Here is a 22827-nt window from a genome sequence, read left to right as displayed (position 1 = left end):
ATCCCCCTGCCAGGCTGCTTCTTGGCAGGAATAGATCCCTCTGCCTCCTAATAGTGGGACCAGGGCTATCGTGGCTGAGACCGGGGTCAAGCCAGCGGCTGTATCTCCCCCAGCTGGGCTGGTCTCAGTGGGCTCCAGGCAGGTAGCGTCCCCTCTGCCTGTCTGCTTCTAGGCAGGAATAGATCCCTCTGCCTCACTGCACACTTTCAGCAGGTAGCGTGCCCTCTGGTTTCTTATAGGCAGGAATCGACCAAGCATCTTTTTCCATCTCCCGGTTCCTAAAAATTATCTCCGGGTTCCTAAAAACGATGCCATACCTGTACTCGATTGTGCAAAAGGAAGTCATGGCATATGGGGTCTTTCATGCTGTCGTGCCTGTTGAGGGTCGGGGACCCTCGTATAAAAAGGCTGAAGGAGAACGACCTGTACTGGGTGTCCAAGCATCTTTTTCCATCTCACGGTTCCTAAAAATTATCTCCGGGTTCCTAAAAACGATGCCATACCTGTACTCGATTGTGCAAAAGGAAGTCATGGCATATGGGGTCTTTCATGCTGTCGTGCCTGTTGAGGGTCGGGGACCCTCGTATAAAAAGGCTGAAGGAGAACGACCTGTACTGGGTGTCCAAGCATCTTTTTCAATCTTCCGGTTCCTAAAAATTATCTCCGGGTTCCTAAAATCGATGCCATACCTGTACTCGATTGTGCAAAAGGAAGTCATGGCATATGGGGTCTTTCATGCTGTCGTGCCTATTGAGGGTCGGGGACCCTCGTATAAAAAGGCTGAAGGAGAATGACCTGTACTGGGTGTCCAAGCATCTTTTTCCATCTCACGGTTCCTAAAAATTATCTCCGGGTTCCTAAAAACGATGCAATACCTGTACTCGATTGTGCAAAAGGAAGTCATGGCATATGGGGTCTTTCATGCTGTCGTGCCTGTTGAGGGTCGGGGACCCTCGTATAAAAAGGCTGAAGGAGAACGACCTGTACTGGGTGTCCAAGCATCTTTTTCCATCTCCCAGTTCCTAAAAATAATCTCCGGGTTCCTAAAATCGATGCCATACCTGTACTCGATTGTGCAAAAGTAAGTCATGGCAGATGGGGTCTTTCATGCTGTCGTGCCTGTTTGGGGTCGGGGACCCTCGTATAAAAAGGCTGAAGGAGAACGACCTGTACTGGGTGTCCAAACATCTTTTTCCATCTTCCGGATGTAGAAGTACTCCACTAGGGGGTCTCCCTTCCTCTGTCCAAACCCAGGGGTGGCCACCGGATAGTGGGACCAGAGATATAGTTGCTGAGACCGGGGTCAAGCCAGCGGGTGTATCTCCCCCAGCTGGGCTGGTCTCAGTGGACTCCCAGTCAGGTAGCGTCCTCTCTGCCCTGCAGCTCTTTCTTGGCAGGTATCGTCCCCTCTGCCTGTCTGCTTCTAGGCAGGAATAAATCCCCCTGCCAGGCTGCTTCTTGGCAGGAATAGATCCCTCTGCCTCCTAATAGTGGGACCAGGGCTATCGTGGCTGAGACCGGGGTCAAGCCAGCGGCTGTATCTCCCCCAGCTGGGCTGGTCTCAGTGGGCTCCCGGCAGGTAGCGTCCCCTCTGCCTGTCTGCTTCTAGGCAGGAATAGATCCCTCTGCCTCACTGCACACTTTCAGCAGGTAGCGTGCCCTCTGGTTTCTTATAGGCAGGAATCGATCCATCTGCCTTGCTGCTCCTTTCATGCAGGCCAGCTCTTTGCATACAGGCCCACAGACTCTGGAACAGATCTCTCTTGCAGGGAGAGGTGCAGCCAGAATGCAGGGTCAGAACCTCTGCAACTGGTATACCTGAAAGAATCAAACAGGACTACCTGTTCCAGAAGGAACTATTGCTTTATTTCACTCAGGACTAGCTTTTACAAACACACCAGTAAGCTTATGGTGACACGCACTCCTTAAAATCGTATCTATCAAATGTATATTGCATCTTTTGATCTATGTAATTCGTATCTATCAAATGTAGATTGCATCTATTGATCTATGTAATTCGTATCTATCAAATGTATATTGCATCTTTTGATCTATGTAATTCGTATCTATCAAATGTAGATTGCATCTATTGATCTATGTAATTCGTATTTATCAAATGTATATTGCATCTTTTGATCTATGTAATTCGTATCTATCAAATGTAAATTGCATCTTTTGATCCATGTAATTCGTATCTATCAAATGTATATTGCATCTTTTGATCTATGTAATTCGTATCTATCAAATGTAAATTGCATCTTTTGATCTATGTAATTCGTATCTTTCAAATGTATATTGCATCTTTTGATCTATGTAATTGGTATCTATCCAATGTATATTGCATCTATTGATCTATGTAATCTATGTATCTATCTATCAAATCTATCGATCTCATGGCCGGACTGTTTTGTGACAGCCACTTGTGTTTCAGACAAATTTGAAGTAGGAGGACCGACCAAGCATCTTTTTCCATCTCCCGGTTCCTAAAATCCATGCCATATACACCGCCCCCGATAGGGGGAGTAACAGGTATTAAACTGCTAAGAATAGTACTACTGAACACACCACTCATATCTGGTGGCACAATAGATTGCACACGCAGTGCCCCAAATTTGAAGCGGGAGGACCGACCAAGCATCTTTTTCCATCTCCCGGTTACAAAAATCCATGCTATATACACGTCCCCTGGTGCCGCAACTGCCTCTGGGAACCTTACCATGAGTCCCAGACCGCACGTCTTGTAATTCTCTGTCAGGGAAATTATATATCTATCAAATCTATCTATTTATCTAACGAATCTATCTAACTATCAATCTTATCTATCAAATGTATATTGCATCTTTTGATCTATATAATTCGTATCTATCAAATGTATATTGCATCTATTGATCTATGTAATTTGTATCTATCAAATGTATATTGCATCTATTGATCTATGTAATTCGTATCTATCAAATGTATATTGAATCTATCGATCAATGTAATTCGTATCTATCAAAGACAAAAGGGGAGACGAGAGGCGCCAAACATAAAACAGTATCGTCACTCCTATACGATAAGACAGGTATGTCCCCCCCCGATACTTTCAGATACTCACAAGGCGGGCGGCACAGTGGCGTGGCTAGTAACACAAGTCGGGACTGTTCTGATTCGCCCGACAGACACCCCAAGGCTAATGCGCGTCACACTGGAACTTCCAATCAGCTGCGGGTAATGCCGCTCGACTCCAACTGCCCGAGACCAGCTGTGGATTTCAGCGTCAGGTATTTAGTCTCAGAGTGCGTGTTTGCTCTTGCTGAACAAGATGATCTCACCAGTATCACACACACAACTCTTCAATATCTTGGTTTTCAATACAAGGATGGACTTTTGGGATTTGTTTTCTGTTAAAAACAAAACGGAAACTAGTAACACTAGTATCTATCAAATGTATATTGCATCTATTGATCTATGTAATTCGTATCTATCAAATGTATATTGCATCTTTTGATCTATGTAATTCGTATTTATCAAATGTATATTGCATCTATTGATCTATGCTATTCGTATCTATCAAATGTATATTGCATCTTTTGATCGATGTAATTCGTATCTATCAAATGTATTTTGCATCTTTTGATCTATGTAATTTGTATTTATCCAATGTATATTGCATCTATTGATCTATGTAATCTATGTATCTATCTATCTATCTATCTATCTATCAAATCTATCTATCTCGTGGCCGGACTGTTTTGTGACAGCCACTTGTGTTTCGGCCAAATTTGAAGTAGGAGGACAGACCAAACATCTTCTTCCATCTCCCTGTTCCTAAAATCCAGGCCATATAGACCTCCCCTGATAGGGGGAGTAACAGGTATTAAACTGCTAAGAATAGTACTACTTAACACACCACTCATATCTGGTGGCACAATAGATTGCACTCGCAGTGCCCCAAATTTGAAGCGGGAGAACCGACCAAGCATCATTTTCCATCTCCCGGTTCTGAAAATCCATGCCATATAAACGTCCCCTGGCGCCGCAACTGCCTCTGGGAACCTTACCATGGGTCCCAGACTGCACGTCTTGTAATTCTCTGTCAGGAAATTATATATCTATCAAATCTATCTATCTAACAAATCTATCAAACTATCAATCGTATCTATCAAATGTATATTGCATCTATTGATCTATGTAATTCGTATCTATCAAATGTATATTGCATATTTTGATCTGCCTTGCTGCTCCTTTCAGACAGGCCAGCTCTTTGCATACAGGCCCACAGACTCTGTAACAGATCTCTCTTGCAGGGAGAGGTGCAGCCAGAATGCAGGGTCAGAACCTCTGCAACTGGTATACCTGAAAGAATCAGACAGCACAAAAAGGCAATCCCGGACCCCAACCTGTACTCGATTATGCAAAAGGAAGTAACCTTACCATGGGTCCCAGCCCGCACGTCTTTATATTTCTCTGTCTGGGAAATTATATATCTTTCAAATTATCTATTTATCTATCAAATCTATCTATCAATCATATCTATCAAATGTATATTGCATCTATTGATCTATGCAATTCGTATCTATCAAATGTATATTCCATCTTTTGATCTATGTAATTCGTATCTATCAAATGTATATTGCATCTTTTGATCCATGTAATTCGTATCTATCAAATGTATATTGCATCTTTAGATCTATGTAATTCGTATCTATCAAATGTATATTGCATCTTTTGATCTATGTAATTCGTATCTATCAAATGTATATTGCATCTATTGATCTATGTAATCTATGTATCTATCTATCAAATCTATCGATCTCGTGGCCAGACTGTTTTGTGATAGCCACTTGTGTTTCAGCCAAATTTGAAGTAGGAGGACCGACCAAGCATCTTTTTCCATCTCCCGGTTCCTAAAATCCATGCCATATACACCTCCCCCGATAGGGGGAGTAACAGGTATTAAATTGCTAAGAATAGTACTACTTAACACACCACTCATATCTGGTGGCACAATAGATTGCACGCGCAGTGCCCCAAATTTGAAGCGGGAGGACCGACCAAGCATCTTTTTCCATCTCCCAGTTCCGAAAAACCATGCCATATACACGTCCCCTGGAGCCGCAACTGCCTCTGGGAACCTTACCATGGGTCCCAGACCGCACGTCTTGTAATTCTCTGTCAGGGAAATTATATATCTATCAAATCTATCTATTTATCTAACAAATCTATCGAACTATCAATCGTATCTGTCAAATGTATATTGCATCTATTGATCTATGTAATTCGTATCTATCAAATGTATATTGCATCTTTTGATCTGCCTTGCTGCTCCTTTCAGGCAGGCCAGCTCTTTGCATACAGGCCCACAGACTCTGTAACAGATCTCTCTTGCAGGGAGAGGTGCAGCCAGAATGCAGGGTCAGAACCTCTGCAACTGGTATACCTGAAAGAATCAGACAGCACAAAAAGGCAATCCCGGACCCCAACCTGTACTCGATTGTGCAAAAGGAAGTAACCTTACCATGGGTGTCAGACCGCACGTCTTTGTAATTCTCTGTCTGGGAAATTATATATCTTTCAAATTATCTATTTATCTATCAAATCTATCTAACTATCAATCGTATCTATCAAATGTATATTGCATCTATTGATCTATGCAATTTGTATCTATCAAATGTTTATTGCATCTATTGATCTATGGAATTCGTATCTATCAAATGTATATTGCATCTATTGATCTATGTAATTCGTATCTATCAAATGTATATTGCATCTATTGATCTATGTAATTCGTATCTATCAAATGTATATTGCATCTTTTGATCTATGTAAATCGTATCTATCAAATGTATATTGCATCTATTGATCTTAATCTATGTAATTCGTATCTATCAAATGTATATTGCATCTATTGATCTATGTAATTCGTATCTATCAAATGTATATTGCATCTATTGATCGATGTAATTCGTATCTATCAAATGTATATTGCATCTTTAGATCTATGTAATTCGTATCTATCAAATGTATATTGCATCTTTTGATCTATGTAATTCGTATCTATCAAATGTATATTGCATCTTTTGATCTATGTAATTCGTATCTATCAAATGTATATTGCATCTTTTGATCTATGTAATTCGTATCTGTGGCAAACCTCGCCACTTATGAACTATGCAGGAATTATTATTTAGGCTAATGGTTAAAATGTATGTTAAACTGTATGTTACTGTTTAAACTCCCTGCTGTTTCAGTTGGGAAACCCCTTGTAGGGGAAACTGTTATTAAAAAGTGTTTGTTTTTTTTCCTGTTGAAGAAAAAGTTGTTGTTGACTCCCAAGCTATGTGTCGTCTAGTTCTTGGTGGAAAGGGGTTATTATTACAATTACCAAGAGTTGTTATTTGCTTGTCTCTGCTTACCCAAAATATATTACAGATCCTACTACCTCTCTGCTACAATTACCAAGAGTAGTTATTTGCTTGTCTGTGCTTACCAAAAAGATATTACAGATCCTACTGCCTCTCTGCTACAATTACCAAGAGTAGTTACTTGCTTGTCTCTGCCTACCCAAAATATATTACAGATCCTACTGCCTCTCTGCTACAATTGGTGGCAAGCGACGGGATTCAAACCACACAGCAAGTCGTAGGACATGTGATGTATATGAACAGACGGTGAATGCGGACAGATTATACCAGACTAAAGAGAACTGCATTGAAGGAATTAATGGAGGCGAGAGGAATTATTGCCAGCAATAAAACCAAAGCAAGGCTGATTGGAGAGCTCATGGAGAGAGACCGGGTAGCAGGTACGGCCGTACCCATGGCAAACAACGAAACTGAATTCCAAAAAGAGATGCGGAGCCGGTTGGCTTTTTTTCCGCTACCCCATTCGGAGGAGCTCCTGACACGGACATCAGCAGACGTACAGGAGTACTTGATGGTGACCCGACAAACCACCCCGAGACCTGGAGAGGGGCTACCAGTACACTCCAGTGCTGGTACAGGGAAAGCTAAGATTCCCTACTACGCATTCAAGGATCATACTGACACGGAGGATATTGATGGGTACCTACAGGACTTTGAGCGATTATGCCAACTGCATAATATTAGTACCACTGACCAAGTTCCCCTACTGGCTGGCAAGTTATCTGGGCGGGCCGCTGAAGCCTACCGCACCATACCAGATGAGGACAGCAGGGACTACCAGAAGGTAAAACAGGCCATCCTGACTAGGTATGCTATTACCCCGGAGGCATACCGACAGCGGTTCCGAGACCTGAAGAAGCTGGAGAAAGATACCCACACTGAGTGGGCGCATCGGCTAACCAGGGCCGCTAAAGGCTGGTTGCAGGCAGCCCAAGTCACCCAGTTGGAAGACCTTTTACAACTCCTGTTGATGGAGCAATTCTTCCAAGGGGTGTCCACTGAATTGCAAAACTGGCTGAGAGATTGAAAACCATGCACGGTACATATCGCAGCGACCTTGGCTGACGAATACCAAGACGCTCGGAGAGCTCAACGAACATAGCAACGCTCCAGTATTGGGGTCACCCCAACCCCCACTGCAGCTCCCACACCTCTGCTACCCCATCCTGGAGGGGGAATCTATCCACCCCCTCCCCGATACCAGACTCGATCAGCTATCCGTTGCCATCTTTGTAACCAACAAGGGCACATTCAGAGAGACTGTCCCAGGAACAAGAACCGATCCACCTGGAACAACCAGAACAACTTGTCAAACAACCGGGCAGCTGTACACTGCTACCAGAACGAGCCCCGACTACAGACCCAACCCGCAGTCTTCCAAGAGGAACCCCTGGGCATCTTACACAAGGTAAATCCAGTACAGGCCGCTTCGGACAACCTACAAAGCCACCGCCAGGTGGTCTATATAGAGGGCCGACGTATCCAAGGGCTGCGTGACTCTGGGGCCACCATAACCTTGCTCCGGCAACATTTAGTTTCCACCAATCAACTCACCGGAGACTGTGTAGCTGTCCGGGTGGCTGGGGGAGCCATTTACAAGATTCCCACGGCCAAAGTACATTTGGATTGGGGAGCAGGGTCGGGGAACGTAGAAGTGGGCCTTATGCAAAATTTGCCCGCAGATGTTATTTTGGGTAACGACTTAGGGGAGCTGACTTCAGCGTTTGCACCCCGAACCTCCCCACAAGCAGCACTGCCCGTGATTACCCGACAACAGGCCCGCACCAATGCACTGGCTGATCACTCTGAGGCTCAGGTAAGCAATCACCCCCCTAATATCTCTTGGGCCCCTCCACTAGAGTTTGGTAGCGAAGTGGCAACTGACCCCTCGTTGCAAGTATATAGGGATAAGGTAGACCAGAATCAGGCGGGGTTGGAAGGAGAGAGGTACGGTTGGGACAAGGGGTTACTGTACAGGTATGCAGAGAAGATAGTGGCTGGATCTATTCCCCTGTCCGTTCAGCAGTTAATAGTACCTCAGAGGTATAGACGAGAACTGCTACGGGTTTCCCACGGTATTCTGCTGTCAGGCCACCTAGGAGTTAGTCGGACGAAGCACCGCCTAACTCAGAATTTCTTTTGGCCAGGGATCACCAAAGATATTAGGCAGTATTGCCAGACGTGTGACACCTGCCAACGAGTAGGGAAAAGAGGAGACCGATATAAGGCGAAGCTACACTCCCTCCCCATAATAGAGGAGCCTTTTAGTTGAGTGGCGGTGGACCTCATTGGCCCCCTAGCCAAGCCTAGCCCCTCGGGGAAGAGGTATATACTCACGGTCGTGGATTATGCCACCCGATATCCCGAGGCAGTGGCTCTGGCTAATATTCATGCCAAGACTGTGGCGGATGCCCTCATCAGAATCTTCTCCCGCATGGGATTTCCCCGGGAGATTATTTCGGACCGGGGCACCCAGTTTACGGCCAAGATTACCCACCAGTTGTGGAGAGCATGTGGGGTGAAACCCATTGTAAATTCCGCTTATCACCCCCAGTCTAATGGGCTCTGTGAACGGTTTAATGGAACACTGAAACAGATGCTCCGCACGTTCATGGATACCCAGAAGAACTGGGAGCGGTTTCTACCCCATTTGCTTTTCGCCTACCGGGAGGTACCTCAGGAGTCCACAGGGTTTTCTCCCTTTGAATTATTATTCGGAAGGAGGGTACGGGGTCCCCTAGACTTAATCCGAGAGCATTGGGAGGGGGAAGTCACTAGTGACGGTACTACTATCGTACCATACGTGCTGGAGTTTAGGGAGTGCCTGGAGGCCCTGACTCGGACCGTCCGCTCCAACCTTCAGGCGGCTCAAACCCGTCAGTGCCGTTGGTATGATAGGGACGCCAGGGACCGCAGTTTTCAGACTGGGCAGAAGGTGCTAATCTTAAAACCGGACAAAAATGATAAACTGCAGGCCTCCTGGCAGGGCCCATACAAGGTAGTGGAACAAATCTGTGACACCACCTATGTGATCGGCCCATGTACTGGAGCAGGCGGTAGATGCATGCTCCATGTAAATATGTTGAAGCCGTACCATGAACGCGCAGAGGAGGTGAATGCTATTTGCGCCCCTGCCGTGGACGACGCAGAAAGTTTACCTCTTCCCGACCTCCTAGGAATGAAGAACCGGAACGAAGGTCTGGGAGAGGTACAATTGGGTGAGCGGTTAAGTCCTCGGGAATGAGCTCAAATAGCAGAGCTACTGCAGGAAAAGAGAGACACGTTCTCCAACGTGCCTGGATATACCCGACTGGCCACCCATAGGGTAGAAACCCCAGGTCACCTCCCCATGCATCAACCTCCTTACCGCATACCAGAATCGGTGAGAGAACATAAGCAAAAGGAGATTGACGAGATGCTACAGTTAGGAGTGATTGAACACTCAGACAGCCCCTGGGCCTCGCTGGTAGTTCTAGTGCCGAAGCGGGACGGCATGACCCGCTTCTGCGTAGACTACCGGAAACTTAATGATAAAACCGTCTCTGATGCCTATCCTATGCCCCGGATAGATGAGCTCCTGGATAAAATGGCTCGAGGCCAGTACCTCACCACCATAGATCTGTGTAAGGGGTACTGGCAGATCCCACTAGCCGAGGATGCCATCCCCAAATCAGCGATCGTCACCCCGTTTGGCCTGTACCAATTCAAGGTCATGCCATTCAGGATGAAGAACGCTCCGGCTACTTTCCAGCGAATGGTAGATCGGCGACTGGATGGGTCCCAAGAGTACGCATGCGCCTATTTAGATGACATAGCTATATTTAGCAGCTCCTGGGACGAGCATTTGAACCATATAGGGGCGATCCTAGATCTCATTAGGGAGGCAGGATTAACCCTTAAGCCTAGCAAATGTCATATAGGGATGGCGGAGGTCCAGTACCTAGGGCCCCGAGTAGGTAGCAGGCAGCAGAAGCCCGAACCGGCCAAGGTAGAGGCCGTAGCCAAGTGGCCCACTCCCCGTACCAAGACCCAAGTGCTAGCCTTTCTAGGTACCGCAGGCTATTATAGGAAGTTTGTACCTAATTATAGTACCCTAGCCAAACCCCTCACCAACCTCACCCGTAAAAACCTTCCTAAGATTGTTACCTGGAGCCCAGAGTGTGAACAAGCATTCCAAGAACTGAAAAACGCTCTCGTAAATGCCCCTATCCTTGCTGCTCCGGATCCAACTAAACGCTTTCTCGTCCATACAGACGCTTCTATGTTTGGATTGGGAGCCGTGCTGAGCCAAGTCGGGGCTGATGGCAGCGAGCATCCTGTGGTCTACCTAAGCAGGAAACTGTTACCCCGAGAAGTTAGCTACGCCGCCATTGAAAAGGAAGGCCTGGCTGTGGTGTGGCCCCTCAAGAAACTTCAGCCATATCTATATGGACAACAATTTTCCCTGCTCACAGATCACAACCCGTTGGTGTGGCTGAACAGGGTATCCGGAGACAATGCCCGGCTGTTGCGCTGGAGTTTGGCGCTGCAGCCGTTTGACTTAACAATCCATTATCGACCTGGGAAGCAAAACGTCAACGCCGACGGGTTGTCCAGACAAACTGAACTTGAACCTTGATCTGTGAACACTCCTCCGGTTCTGGGGGAGCATTGTGGCAAACCTCGCCACTTATGAACTATGCAGGAATTATTATTTAGGCTATTGGTTAAAATGTATGTTAAACTGTATGTTACTGTTTAAACTCCCTGCTGTTTCAGTTGGGAAACCCCTTGTAGGGGAGACTGTTTTTAAAAAGTGTTTGGTTTTTTTTTTGTTGAAGAAAAAGTTGTTGTTGACTCCCAAGCTATGTGTCGTCTAGTTCTTGGTGGAAAGGGGTTATTATTACAATTACCAAGAGTAGTTACTTGCTTGTCTCTGCTTACCCAAAAGATATTACAGATCCTACTACATCTCTGCTACAATTACCAAGAGTAGTTATTTGCTTGTCTGTGCTTACCAACAAGATATTACAGATCCTATTGCCTCTCTGCTACAATTACCAAGAGTAGTTACTTGCTTGTCTCTGCCTACCCAAAATATATTACAGATCCTACTGCCTCTCTGCTACAGTATCTATCAAATGTATATTGCATCTTTTGATCTATGTAATTCGTATGTATCAACTGTATATTGCATATATTGGTCTATATAATCTATGTATCTATCTATCAAATCTATCGATCTCGTGGCCGGACTGTTTTGTGACAGCCACTTGTGTTTCGGCCAAATTTGAAGTAGGAGGACCGACCAAGCATCTTTTTCCATCTCCCGGTTCCGAAAAACCATGCCATATACACGTCCCCTGGCGCCGCAACTGCCTCTGGGAACCATACCATGGGTCACAGACCGCACGTCTTGAAATTCTCTGTCAGGGAAATTATATATCTATCAAATCTATGTATTTATCTAACGAATCTATCTAACTATCAATCGTATCTATCAAATATATATTGCATCTATTGATCTATGTAATTCGTATCTATCAAATGTATATTGCATCTTGTGATCTATGTAATTCGTATCTATCAAATGTTTATTGCATCTATTGATCTATATAATTCGTATCTATCAAATGTTTATTGCATCTATTGATCTATGTAATTCGTATCGATCAAGTCTATATTGCATCTTTTGATCCATGTAATTCGTATCTATCAAATGTATATTGCATCTTTTGATCTATGTAATTTGTATCTATCAAATGTATATTGCATCTTTTGATCTATGTTATTCAAATCTATCAAATGTATATTGCATCTTTTGATCCATGTAATTCGTATCTATCAAATGTATATTGCATCTTTTGATCTATGAAATTCGTATCTATCAAATGTATATTGCATCTTTTGATCTATGTAATTCGTATCTATCAAATGTATATTGCATCTATTGATCTTAATCTATGTAATTTGTATCTATCAAATGTATATTGCATCTATTGATCTATGTAATTCGTATCTATCAAATGTATATTGCATCTATTGATCGATGTAATTCGTATCTATCAAATGTATATTGCATCTATTGATCTATGTAATTCATATCTATCAAATGTATATTGCATCTATTGATCTATGTAATTTGTATCTATCATATGTATATTGCATCTATTGATCTATGTAATCTATGTATCTATCTATCAAAACTATCTATCTCGTGGTTGTGCAAATGGACTGTTTGCGGTTGTTTGCGGTGCGTTACAGGGGGAGTTTGGTCTGTCACTGTCAAGCGGGCGTAACCCTTACACTACCTGATCGATACAACATCATACCTGATGTTTTAAAGCACGTTATTCCAAACAATTTAGGAATGTTAGGTGATTAAGGCCCTTTATGGCTTAAAACCAGACTCTGCATCAACTATGTAATTTTCCGTGGGAGTTTTGCCATGGATCCCCCTCCGGCATGCCACAGTCCAGGTGTTAGTCCCCTTGAAACAACTTTTCCATCACTATTGTGGCCAGAAAGAGTCCCTGTGGGTTTTAAAGTTCGCCTGCCTATTGAAGTCAATGGCGGTTCGCCCGGTTCGCCGGTTCGCGAACAGTTGCGGAAGTTCGAGTCCGCCGTTCGCGAACCGAAATTTGTAGGGTCGCGACATCACTATTCATAACATAGTTAGTCGATCTGAGGGGATATATAATTTTCTTTTGCATTTCTAGTGTCTGAGATTGAAAAAATACATCCCATTTCTTAAAAAATCTTTCAACTTCTTTAACTTTATCATGTTCTATCAAGCATTGTTCTAAAATCATTTGTCTAAATATCTGTTTATTTAATTCAATTATGAATGGCATTTTTTTTTCAATAGCAAAAACCTTGCTATTACAGTGACCATTTCAATAAATAATTTATATTGAACTCTATCTTTCACTGGAAATAGGAAAAACACTATGCCTCGTTTAATTATTATCTCTTCTTTTAAAATTCTTGACAACCAATAACTTATCTTATTCCAATATTGTCTAACAATTGTGCATTCCCAAAAATAATGAAGGAGATCAGCTCCTCCACTACAGCATTTGGCACATTTGTCTTTGGTTTTGCTATCCCATCTTGCCATTAGTGAGGGCATGAGGTATGTTTGGTATAATAGGTTTATATGCTCTTCTCTATAATTATTAGAGGTAGATATCTTATTTATTCTACTAATACTGTTTTGTATGGATTCTTCATCACTCTCTGTAAGACCCTTAGGGGGATATCTATCAAAGCGTCAACTATGTTGCATTCGCCGGCATAAATAAGCTCGCCTAACATCGGCAAACATTGTGGCTGCGGATCTGAATACGGTCTCCTTATTTATAAAGAAGCCGACATAAACACGCGCACCAAGTACGGGGCGATGAGCATCAGACTATTGTTAACTAGCAGTCATCGATCTCGTTTCTATTCTGCTTTTTTCAAACTTTATTTATACCATTTCCCTAAACGCTGCCACTAAACTAAAATGTTTTACCCCTATCCTGCCTCTCCCCGACACCGCCACAACCTAAATAAACTAATTAATCCCTATGCCGCCACTCCCCGACCCCGCTGCTACATAAATAAACGTATTAACCCCTAAACCTCTGGCCTCCAACATCACCACCACTAACTAAACCTACTAACCCCTAAACCATCAGCCCCCCACATCGCAAAAAACTAAATTAAGCTATTAACCCCTAAACCTAACAACCCCTTAAGTTTAAATTAAAATTACAACATCCCTATCTTCAAATAAATTAAAACTTACCTGTAGAATTAAAATAAACTAATTTTAAACTATTAATTAACCTATTAAAATAAAAAGCCCCCCCCATGAGCGTACCTGTTAAATGTTTGATAAATGGGAAAAAATGTCAAATAAAGCCGAATGTGTATTCGGAACATCTGTAATGATGTAAGCATCAATCTGCGTCGGATTGAGACTGCCGGATCGTATGTTACGTCACAAATTTCAACATTTGCCGGTCTTGAGGCATTGATAACTAGGTCGGATCAATCTCGCAACAATTACGACACGCAATTCCGGAGTATTTGCGTTTGACACTTTGATAGATAAGCCTCTTAATGTGCTATTTTTTGACGATCGGTTGCAGATTTACTTGACCCTCTTGTCCTGCTATTTCCCTGTACCATTTTTTTATGGAGTAGTCTCCACTATTACATACTTTGAGATTTTCAATGATTATAGACCAACTCCAATCATTATCTGTCAGGACTACACCTATAAGGAATCTCCTCCCACAGAGTCTATAAATTCCCATAACACCTACAACCAGGTGCTTAGTATTTTGTTAGGAAACTCCAGATAGTAGCTGTGCTTTTCGCTCTTACTCCTACCACTTGCTAAAGCCATATACCTTGTCTATGAATTCTATATCTCTATAATAGTCACCTCCAGATTTAACTAAACAGAAACTAAACTGTTAACAATATTTCTGAGAATTACCGTGGACGACCTTTGGGGACAAACTACTAGCCACACCTCAGATCGTTTGCTACAAGTTTCACTTATCAGCACTTACCAAGTGATTTACATTGCTGTATCAAGTTCTAGCAAACCTTCACTACTCCTCGGAAAACCGGTGACCAGAACTAAGCCACTCCCACTGTGACATAACAGGGGAGTGTTCCTTCAGTGCACAAATGGACTGACACGGGAGGCTCTCTGACACTGTGACAAGACAAGACTGTGAGTACATACCCGACAGTGCTTTCCTTGCTGTGCCACAACGCCTGTCACTGCTTGCTCTAGCACCAGACAGAACCGACTATGCTAACGCTCCTTAGCCACTCCTCCTGAGTTACCGCAACATATTGACTGTTAGAACCAGAGAGCTGTAGCAAGCCAATTCTAGCTCAACACTCTTCGATACTGTATTCAGAGCAACACCACTAAATCCTTGCTTGTGCACACTATCTGCAATTAATTGTTACATACAGTAAATGCCAATAGCTTTGCTGCTTGCATCAACTCTGAGTATAACTATCAACTCACAATTGATATACACTTGCCAGTCTTCCATATTGGTAATCTTGTATCATTGTGACACAAATTTCACTGTTATTGATTACATAGTCATACTTTTATAATTCCTGCTGCTGTGATCCCACTTCTTAGCAATACCATTTGCAATATAAGAACTCTGAATCAGGAATACTACATAATACTAAGCCTGCATTATGGATCCAGTGGAATTACCACAATTTGTTTATAGCCTTTCTCAGAAGGTAGATCAGCTATCTCAGGGACTGAGGGAATTACAATTAGAAAATCAGACCCTGCGAGGCATAATCAAAGAAACCATCGCTCATAAGACAACGCCTTCTGAAGCTTCCCCTGAACCCCAAGTATCTTTACCTGATACCTCTGCCGGAAACAGAAAGTTGTATCGTCAGTTCAAAAATGCATGTAATCTCCTCTTTACTTTGAAACCCAAGACCTACCATTCTGATAAAATAAGAGTGTTGACAATTGTATCATTCCTAAGGGGTGAACCCTGTGTCTGGGCGGAAACTTGTTATGAGAATAACGATCCCATATTCTCTTCATTACAAAGTTTCTATACTACTATGGATGAATTATACCAGGATAGCGATGTTCAATTCACTGCTGAGGCAAAAATGAGAGCACTCAGGCAGGGACGCCGTGCAGTCGAAGAATACATCACAGAGTTCAAGCAATTTGCGACAGATTCGCAGTGGAACGCTATAGCGCTACGGAATCAGTTCAGGTTGGGATTGTCTGATTTCATCAAAGATGAACTGGGTCGAATTGACATGCCAAATAGCATAGAAGCTCTGATGAAACTTACCATACAGATAGACAGAAGGGCAATAGAGAGGAAACAAGAACGGGCTAATTCTGATTATCCGCCTAAATCCTCTGTAACTTATCCAGCACAAACCACTCCTAATAAACCTACCGAAGAACCCATGGATTTGGGGATTATTAGAGGCCCCCTGTCAACTCAAGAATGGTCATGAGGAAGGAACCTTCAATTGTGCATGTATTGTGCAACCCATCACATATAGTGAAGGACTGTCCTCTTTTGAACAAGAATAGAAAAAGTAAGTGTAACATACATACTGCTCAATCCACTGCTAGTAAAAAGCCTACTTACTGTCATATCCCTTTGTTTCTACAGTGGCAGCAAAATAGACTGAACACTGATGCAATCGTGGACTCCGGTGCCAGCGGCTGTTACATTGATAAAGAGCTGGTTGTAAAAAATAAAATTCCAATTGTGTGTAAACTAAAGCCGGTTTATATTTGTGTTATTGATGGGACTCCCATTAAAACAGGTCCAATCACACACCACACGATTCCACTTCTAGTACAGACACCATCAGGACATTCTGAACTCCTAACCTTTGACATAATCCCATCCCCACTTTTCACCGTTGTCCTGGGTATAATCTGGTTACGACTCCACCAACCTACTATCCACTGGAAAGAGTTACGCGTTGACTTAAACTCCACTTATTGTCACAATTCCTGCTTCTCGCAAGAAAGAATTCTACTACATGATGCGGAACATCTCGACTATCTCGAACATGTAACTATTGAATATATGGATTATGCTGATATTTTCAGCAAAAAGCAAGCAGAAGCTTTACCCCCGCACAGACAGTACGACTGTCCAATAGAACAACCTGGAGCAAGAATACCTGTAGGTCATCTATACGCACTTAGCCAACCCGAACTAGAACATTTGAGAAGTTATCTTGATGAAAACTTAAAAAAAGGCTTCATTAGACCATCAACCTCTCCAGCCGGGGCAGGCATTTTTTTTGGAAAAAATAAGGATTCCACAATCAGAGCCATTATCGACTACCGCGAGTTGAACAAGATTACCATCAAGAACCGTTACCCATTGCCTCTAATTCCCGAATTAATCGAGAGAGACTATACCAAGCTAAAGTTTTCACCAAACTAGACCTACGCAGTGCCTACAATCTAGTAAGAATCAGAGAGGGGGACGAGTGGCTCACGGCATTTAGAACAAGATATGGGTTATTTGAATATCTGGTCATGCCTTTCGGTCTGTGCAATGCCCCCAGAACCTTTCATCAACGATATTTTCAAAAATCTTCTAGACGTATTCATGGTTATCTATCTTGATGACATTCTCATATATTCCAACAACCTACAGGATCATATCGTCCATGTTCGTACAGTATTGTCAAGACTCAGGAAACATCATCTCTATGCCAAACCAGTAAAGTGTCTCTTCCATACCCAGAAGCTCTCCTTCTTAGGTTATCATATCAGTCCAGACGGAATCAAGATGGAGGACAATAAGGTTCAGACAGTTCAGGAATGGAAACAACCAAAAAACAAGAAAGAATTACAAAGGTTCCTAGGCTTTGCCAAATATTACAGGAAATTCATCAGGAACTTTTCACAAATAGTCAAACCCTTGACTTGTTTGACTGGATCAACAACTCCTTTCTCCTGGAACAAAGACACAACGGTAGCTTTTGAGGCTCTCAAATCTAGATTCACTACCGCTCCCATTCTACACTATCCAAACCCTACACAACCATTTATACTGGAAGTGGATGCCTCTGATTATGGTATTGGTGCGGTACTCTCCCAACGCGAGACTCCTACTACTCCCATCCACCCCATAGCATACTTTTCCAAAGCTTTAACCCCTGCTTAAAGTCATTATCACATTGGGGAAAAGGAATTATTAGCCATAAGAAAGTCACTTGAGCATTGGAGACACCTGTTGGAAGGTAGCACAATTCCCATACAAATAATAACAGATCATAAAAATCTGGAATACCTCCAAAACAGCAAAACACTGTCTTCTCGCCAGGTGCGCTGGAGCTTGTATTATACCAGGTTCAATTTCACCATCACTTACAGACCTGCCAAACAAAATGGAAAAGCAGATGCCTTATCCCGTAAGGATCTTAGGGACAATTCACTTATCGAATCACGACCTATCATTCCTATGGATCGTTTCATTGGAATCACTTCTACTTTCTCTAGAACTCTCAAACGATGTTTACCATATGAAAAGGAGATCAAGGAATACAACATCCATAAGGAATCCGATGGTCTCCTTTATTACAGACAAAAGGTATATATACCCAAATCTCTTAGATCCCAGATCATCAGAGAGTTCCATGACACTCCAGAAGCAGGGTATCAGGGAATTGGATGGACTCTGGAAAAAATATCCAGAAGCTTCTGGTGGCCACATATGAAATCCAAGGTCATTGAGTATATTCGGAGTTGCACTATTTGTGCCACTTCAAAATCAGAGACTAACTGTCCTTATGGACACCTCATGCCAATCCACATACAACATAGACCCTGGCAACACGTAGGCCTAGATTTCATTGTGGAACTTCCAAGATCTGAAAAACATAACCCCATATTCGTGGTTGTTGACCTTTTCAGTAAGATGGCACACTTTATTCCATTTCAGAAACTACCAACGGCTTCCGAGACTGCAAATTTATTCCTACAACATATTGTTAGGTTACACGGAGTACCTCCCATATTGACTTCAGATTGAGGATCGCAATTCCCCTCCAGATTCTGGAAACAGTTATGCCAACTTCTACACATCAATCACCGTTATAGCACATCCTTCCACCCCCAAACAAATGGCCAAACTGAACGTGTCAATCAATGGCTAGAACAATACTTACAATGTTTTTGTCTTCAACACCAAACTAATTGGTCACAGTTACTCCCCATGGCTGAATACGCCTATAATGACTCAATCAACTCTAGCACAAAAATGACACCTTTTTACGCCAATTATGGATATCACCCTACTTTCTCCTTCACTGCTAATACAGTGTCAACCTCACCTCAAGTAGATGAATTAACCAACACACTAAAAGAAACATTCTCAACTCTGCGAAACAACATACTTCAATCTCAAGAATCTCAGAAACATTATTATAACTTAAGAAGGCGCTCACCCCCATCTTACTCAGTTGGTGATCTTGTATGGCTATCTTCTAAGAATCTACGCTTACAAATTCCTTCTAAAAAATTGGGAAAACTATATCTAGGACCGTTCCCAATTCTGAAGGTGGTAAACCAAAATGCTGTTACCCTTGATCTTCCCCCGACCATACAAGTCCATCCTACCTTTCACGTATCGTTACTGAAACCGGCAGGTCAGATGAGGGATACCACTCCCGTTCTACCACCTACTCCTACACTGCCAGCCTCTGATGAATATGAAGTCCAGCGATTACTTGACTCCAGACTAAAGAATGGACGCCTAGAATATCTGGTCCATTGGAAAGGGTTCTCCCGTGAAGAGGATTCATGGGAGCCATCCACTAATCTTCATGTACCCAAATTAGTCTCTCTTTTCCATTGTCGTCAACCTGACCGTCCAAGACCTTAAGTGGTGGAACCACTTCCTTGAGGAGGGGGTGATGTCAGGACTACACCTTTAAGGAATCTCCTCCCACACAGTCTATAAATTCCCAGAACACCTACAACCAGTCTTCCACCTACACTTGCCAGTCTTCCATATTGGTAATCTTGTATCATTGTGGCACAAATTTCACTGTTATTGATTACATAGTCATACTTTTATAATTCCTGCTGCTGTGATCCCACTTCTTAGCAATACCATTTGCAATATAAGAACTCTGAATCAGGAATACTACATTATCTTGGGTTTGTAATAACTTATTGGCCAAGTTTCTTAATTGTAAATAAGCAAAAAAATCTTTACTGGGCAGGTCAAATTCAACTCTTAAGTCCTCAAAGGTTTTAATCTGTGTTGCATCATCGTGAAAATGTATAGTTTGACTAACACATATCAGCCCCTTCCTCTTCCATCTGTGGAACATTGCAGATTTTAATGCTTCTGGGAATGGTGGGAAGCCAATGATTGTTATCCGATTTGAAACCATGTAATTTACCATTAGTTTTTATGCAATATTGTTGCCAAGCTTTTATAATACCCATAAATGAACTAGTATTTGTAATCTCTTTTGGCAAATCTTTTCCTTGTGTGTGTAATAAAGCTTTTAATGAAAAGGGTTTTACCAGCTCCTCTTCTAAATGTTTTGATGTGTAATATTCCATGTCTAATAACCATTCAGCAGCTATTTAACAAGTCAGACTGTTATATTTTTCCAAATCTGGGAGCGCAAATCCTCCACATTGTTTGGGGGGGTGATAATATTGCTATTTGTGGTCTGGCTATGATACTGTGCAGTTTGCACTAATAAATCTGTTTAAGAAATTCTCCTGGTGGTGCTACATACTTTTTGGGATACATAATATTTTTAATGAAATTATTTTCCTCTTTGTTCCCCAGAAAAACTTAGTCATATTTTTATTGAAATCTTTTATGTCTTACTTATTTATTAGTAGCGGCAAATTCTGTAATTTATACAACATTTTTGGAAATAAGATCATTTTAATTAAACCAATCTTGCCCGATAGAGCCATAGGCTGCCATAGGCTGTATCTTTTGAAATATTGGGTTAAAATTCTGATCATACCAGAGTTTTGGATTCTTATTAAGACTAATCCCTAGGTATATAATTTGGTCCACAATTTTAAAGGGGCTTTTCATTATAGATTCCCTATGTTTCTTTAACCATAAAAGCTCTGTTTTATTAATATTAACTCTATAGCCCGAGAATGCACTATATATATTTATTATTTCCATTAACCTGGGAATATTCTGCTTGGTATTCCTTAAAAATATTAACACATCATCTGCATATAATAAAAAATTTTCCTCTATGTTCTTACAAAGAACCCCTTGTAGGTGCTGACGGACTTTTATAGCTAGTGATTCATCAGATAAATTAAACAATATAGGCGAGAGTGGACAACCTTGTCATGTACCTCTTTCCAGTTTTATATCAGGAGATTCTATGCCATTAACTGAAATCAGTGATATTGGATTGTTATATATCACTTTAATATACTTCATAAAAGACCCCGAAAAGCCAAACTTTGCCAATGATGTGAACAGGTGATCCCATTGCAATGCATCAAATGCTTTTACTGCATCTATTGCTATCATAACAGTGTCTTGATTAAATTCATTATATTTTTCAGATTGACTAAAATGCTCGAGAATAATACAGGCTTTGCGAATATTAACTACAGAGCTTCGGCCATTCATAAAACCCACCTAGTTCATTTTTATGATATTGCCTATTTTCTTTAATCTTCCCACCACTAATTATGCTAAAATCTTGTAATCTGTATTGAGCAATGCAATTAGTCTTTACGAGTCTGGCTGTTCGGGGTCTCTTCCTTTTTAATGGATCAAAATAGTTACTGCTTTGGTAAAATTTCTTGACATTACTCTGTTATCCATATAATAATAATTAAATAATTTTGTCAGTTTGGATACAATTTCTTTGCTTAATACTTTATAAAATTCAGCTGGCAATTGATCTGGCTCAGGAGCCTTATTGAGTATAATCTTACTAATTATTATCTCCACCTCCTCTTCTGTTATTGGCTGGTTGATATTTCGATCTCTTCTGCTGATAGTTTGGGGATGGTTATAGTGACCCAAAAAAGCTCTTTTTTAAAGCTGCCTATCTTGCTAGCACTATAAAATTCCCAAAATAGTTTGTAGAAGGTATCATTTATTTCTTCCTGGTCATGTATATATGTTTCCCCTACTTTTATTGTATGAATTATATTAGTTTTTCAGATTTTACTAACTTCACTAAATAACTACCTGTTTTATTGCCAAATTTCATAAATTTAGCTTTGCTTTTCAAATCCACTCTTATAGTTTCCTGGAGAAAGAATGCATCCCTTTCTTGTTTAGCCTGTATGTATTTAGACCAATTATTCTTTGAGGCTATTTGAAGATAACTTCTATACGCATTGGTCAGTTAATTAGTGAGTTGTTCCTCTCTCCTTTTTCTTTTTTTTAAATAAAACCATGAAACTAACTATCTCTTCTCTTAATACCGTTTTTGCTGTTTCCTATAGAATTTCTATCCTATTCTCATATTCTCTGTTCAAATTGAGGAAAATATTCAATTTTTCTTTTAGCATAGCAACAAAGGATGCATTTTTCAACAAATAATTGGGGGGAAAAAGGAATTCCTCTTGAACCCATTTTTTTTTATATCTCCCATGGAGATTTTTAATGTTATAGGTGCATGATCTGACACTGTAAATTTCTTGATTTCAGCTTTTAGATTTTCCTTCAATAGCACATCCGCTCCTAAGAAATAGTCCATCCTGGACAGTGATGATAGCGATTTAGATAAGCACGTGTAGCATTTATTATCCGGACTCTGAATCCTCCAAATATTGTGTATTATGAGTGCTCTTTTATATGTGTTTATAATTCTAACGGCTAGATTTAGAGTTTGGCGGTAGATGGGGTGCGTTAGCTACGCGTGGTTTATGTCTAAC

The sequence above is a fragment of the Bombina bombina genome, chromosome 7, assembly GCF_027579735.1.
Source record: "Bombina bombina isolate aBomBom1 chromosome 7, aBomBom1.pri, whole genome shotgun sequence".
NCBI classification, from domain to species: Eukaryota; Metazoa; Chordata; class Amphibia; order Anura; family Bombinatoridae; genus Bombina; species Bombina bombina.
Note: the sequence above shows the minus strand (reverse complement) of the source record.